Genomic DNA, 4,562 nt, shown 5'->3' with positions numbered 1-4,562 from the left:
AAAGCACCCAGCCCCCTCAACCCATTTTGAAACAATGCACCTTTTGTGTACTCCAAGTAGCTTTTAAAAACACAATTGATTTCTTTCTTCCCCATCACAGAAAAGAGTTTGCTGCTAGGATAACAAAAGTTGAAATGTCTCAGGCAGGATGGAGACTGAAGCAGGGAGGGGATGGGATGCCTCATCCCTCCCAGCTTCTTCTGATGTCCTCTTCCAGACCCCCCTTACCTACCACCACCCACGAGGTAATCATTGTTTCTTGTTACTCCTGCTTTAAATGCTCTCCCTTTCCACCCCTGCAACCCAAAACAGTATCCCCTATTGTTTTGGTGTTAGAAGTACACATGACGTAGTCATGATTCTGCCTTCTCTGAGGCCTCGTCAGGTTATGGATGATTGATCATGCTTCATCCACCCAATGAAGCCCATCAAAGAATAGTACAACATTTTCCTCTCTGTCTCCTTCCCCTAAGTGTGACTTGGCTGAGAGGACTACTGTGCTGGATTTGAATGGAAATTATCTAAGTGTGTGGCTCCAGCTCCCCCTGCTAGCTCCCCTCTCTTTAAAAAATGAGACTGAAATGTAATCAGATTTACTTTAATGAGGGGGGACTGAGAAAATGCATCCCATGAAAAAGAACTTTGTGGGCAACCCAGGTCCCACACCATAAACAAAATCAAGTCACTCTATATTAGTGTAGAGAAAGCTTCAACATAGGAGAAACCCTTTTTATACCCCCTCCTTATCACAGCTTTCTAGCCAGCCCATTAAACTGCTTTGTACCCACTCCTGTGCCACCTCCCCATGGAGATGCATGTGTACATGACTTCTGGGTAACAGGGTTGGACGTGTAAAGGCAGCACCAGAGCTAAAATGGACCCGACTCTGAGTGCTTTGATTTCAGTTTTAGATGGTTTTGAGTCCTTTGCTGAAATATGAGTCATTTTAAAACTACTAAGCTAGGAACTGTGGGGGTTTTATTGGTTTGGCTGTCTGGTTTTTGAGCATCTTTAAGGCATTTAGACATGAAGTGTGATGCCAACCACTGCAGCATTATTAACATTTTAAATGTTTGAAGACTGCATGTGACTGTGTAATGCTATATCTATATATGTGGGTGCATGTAATGTCGATAACTGAAATTGGTTTATAGCTCTGACTAGTTATATTCTTTTTAAGGTCCCAGTGAGATACCCAGGCAATCAATTCTGAAGACTTGCAGTGCAGTCATGCAAATAAAACTTGGGAATAGTGGAGTCTGACAAAGCAGTCTTGAGAATTATGGACATAAAATTTCTTCCAGAAGTGATCCAATAGCTGTACATGTACAAAGAAGAGAATCAAAAATTATATCCTCAGAATGGTTCTTTTTCAGTGCTCCTAATTTTGGTATATCCATCCATGTTCTTTCCTCAAGCAGGACAGTTATTATTTGTGCAAAAAATACCTGCCCTGGGCAAACTTTTATCCCAAACTGATGGATATAAATTTTTGCTCTGACTCAAAAATATTCAAACTCGAATAATATTTTTATAATATTCTACTCAAAGCAGTTTTTTGGGGAAGCTATATTCTTCCCTTTGATCATGTAGGATTTGATTTTGCCACCCTAAAATTTCTGGCAAGTTTCAGGCTAACAAATGATTGTTCCAGAACTTATAATGTTGTGACAACAGGGGATTGTTCATAAACTCTTTTCCAAACATAACTACTAGGTTAAATGTTGACCAGATAGTATCCAGAAAGTATATTTTATTGACTGTGAATTCATTAATAGTTAACTGGTGTGCAGACATTGAAACAATGTGCTGATTCTTCATATTGAATCCTATCTCAGACAAATACAATAAGATGCCATGGTCTGTTGCTTTCTCAGCTCAACATTGCTGAGTGTTGATGTCAGGGAAAAGTCTTACTCGGTTAACAGCATTCCTAGAGCACTCTGTGGAACTGAGGGAGCTACAGAAAACTTAGAGGCTTCATTGAGATACACAAGCTGAACCTGCAAAACAGTATGGCACAAAAACCCCAACCAAACCAAAACCCCAAAGCAAACAGAAAAACCACCACCAACAAAAAAAAAAAAACAAAAACAAAAACAAAACCCAAAAAACCCAAACAAACAAACAAAAAAACCCACGAAACCAAAAGGAAAAAATGATTGGGGTCCAGAGCTAAAAAATGTCAGAGGGGTTCCCAGGGCAGGAACATGCACTTTGAGGAAAGACATGCAGACAAAAGATCAAAGTTTCCTGCTCCAGCACAAAGCAAGGGTTTCCTGCGACAAAAAGTTACCTCTGCCAGAAAGGTTCCTTGGATGCCTTTTAGATGGTTACCTGTTTATATGTTTGGTTATCTGTTGGATAACCTGGAGCTCTTAATTTTTTAGCTTTCTTACCCAGAAGTGTGGGGAGTAATTTGTAAGCTTTATTGCCTTGCAAGGCAGAGAGAGAATGAATTCAGGTCTCTGAAAATTCAGGCCTCTGAAGAGATTAGGAAATGCTTGGTGTTGAATGTGACTGATACTCATAAAGGAGTTTGGCTTCTACATGCTGTTGTACCCAGAAACACAGGAAAAAAATGTTTGGTTTAGAGTCCTATTGAACTCCAGGAGGATAAACATTCTATATCTATTGAAGGCCATGATCATTGCCATAAGATTAACTAGAAAGGAAAAACACATGGCAGCCAGCCAGGAAACACAGCTATCAGAAGGTAAACAGGCATAAGCAACCAGGGACTCCAGAAAAGTGCATTATTAACAGAATAAAACGTATTACCCCATCTCGAGGCCCTCTTTCCTAGAAGGATGTATCTAAATAGAAAACAATTATTGAGGGCTAAGAAATAGTGTTAAGGCTATGGACAAAGCCAAGAAATTGGGCCAGCCCTCATTGTGGTGGTACAGTGAGGATGGTGCTTTTGGAAGACCAGAGAGTGCATTTCTGCTCATGCCAGCCCCGAAGGAGAGACATACTAACCATACCTGTCCTTCTCTGGAAAAACTAATTGTTGGGGTTTTAGTTTTGTTCTGTTTGTTTGTTTTGTTTTGGGGTTTGTGGGGTTTTTGTTTGGTTGGTTTTTTGTTGTTGTTGTTGTCTTAGTTTGTTTTTTCTTCTGGCAAGGGATATATGATAGTGACGACAGTAGGATTTTCCATCACTCCTTCTGAGATTGTACATGTTGGTCCTGCTCTGTTTCTGGGCCAATCATACCCCACTGGTCAGACTACTTCAGCAGAAATGGTATCTATTTGTTTTTGATAGATTTTTGCCTTTTTTTTTTTTGCTAGATTTTTCCTGGTGTTTATCAAATTGATTTATATACATATGTACCTGTTGGCACCCCTGGTGTTTGCAACTGAAAATTCTTTACTCAATTTTCTTGCACAGTGTATAATTATCTCCTGTCCATTTTGAGCATACCATCTGCAAACAGCCAGGAAGTGTTTCCAGTTCATGGAGTTCTGTTTTACCTCCTCAGTCGTGGTCACAGAGTTGCACTTAATCATGCATGGGTTTTTTTGTGTAGACTTGAAAATAAAAGAGGAGTATAAAAGACAGGGATAAACCACTTTTTGCCTATCAAAAAAGTAAACTTCTTCCTTGTTTTAATGTAGTTTCTCTTTCTCTAAAAGCTCAAGTGCACTTAAGAGACTGACAATGTCTCAAATTTTCACTAGCAAAAAAAGAAAGGATTTTTGTAAAGATTCTGTAGCTTGATGAAGCTGTTTTGCTCTTCCAAAGAAGTCTGTCTCTGGCTTACTTACAGAGCAGTTAGTCTTGTATTCCTCTTTACTCTTCTTTGTAACAGGTGATAGGTAGACTGATCCAATGTGCCAGTAGAGCTTCTTCAGCACATGGGGGTGGCTGTGTTGTACTGAAAGGCTGTGGTCTAATTCTGTGAATGTTCATATGGTGTGGGACTGGCTATTACATTTACAATCCAATACTCTAGATGTAATTATGAACAATTGCACCTCATATTGGCTGCATTATTGGAAACAATAGCCTGGATCAATCACACCATATATCTGACATGAAATTATTAAAAAGACATATTAATAAACTCACTGTGCTTTTCAGATTTACTGGTTATGAGAGAAAAGCAAAGCATTTTTCTTTCTCTACAGTTATGAAATCATCATTATGGTATCCATACCCTGGTGTAATACTGTGGGTTGGAACAAACTATGCCTTCTATATCTTTGACTTTAAATATCAGATGCTTTGGGCTGTTTGAAATGTTGGAATTTTTTTTTTTTAGTACTTACTTTGATATTTCCTGGCCATATTGAGACCTTAGTGCAATATGGATGATGTTTTATGATGCAAAACCATGTGACTGCATTATATTTGCATTCTATGTATAAAGGCCAACCAATGTGACTAACATATTGGAATCTGTTGTGCAGCTCAAGGTTTTGCACATCTAGTTCTGGAAATCAGACTGGTGTCACAGGCCTGGGAACAGCTGCAGCTCCAAAATGCATTGCTCTGCCTACCTAGCTCCAGATCAGCAATCTGAATTTCTTTTTTCTGTGGAGTCTGACTAAACATCC

Source organism: Molothrus ater, chromosome 7 (assembly GCF_012460135.2).
Source record: "Molothrus ater isolate BHLD 08-10-18 breed brown headed cowbird chromosome 7, BPBGC_Mater_1.1, whole genome shotgun sequence".
In the NCBI taxonomy this organism is placed as follows: Eukaryota; Metazoa; Chordata; class Aves; order Passeriformes; family Icteridae; genus Molothrus; species Molothrus ater.
This window is presented reverse-complemented; position numbering follows the sequence as displayed.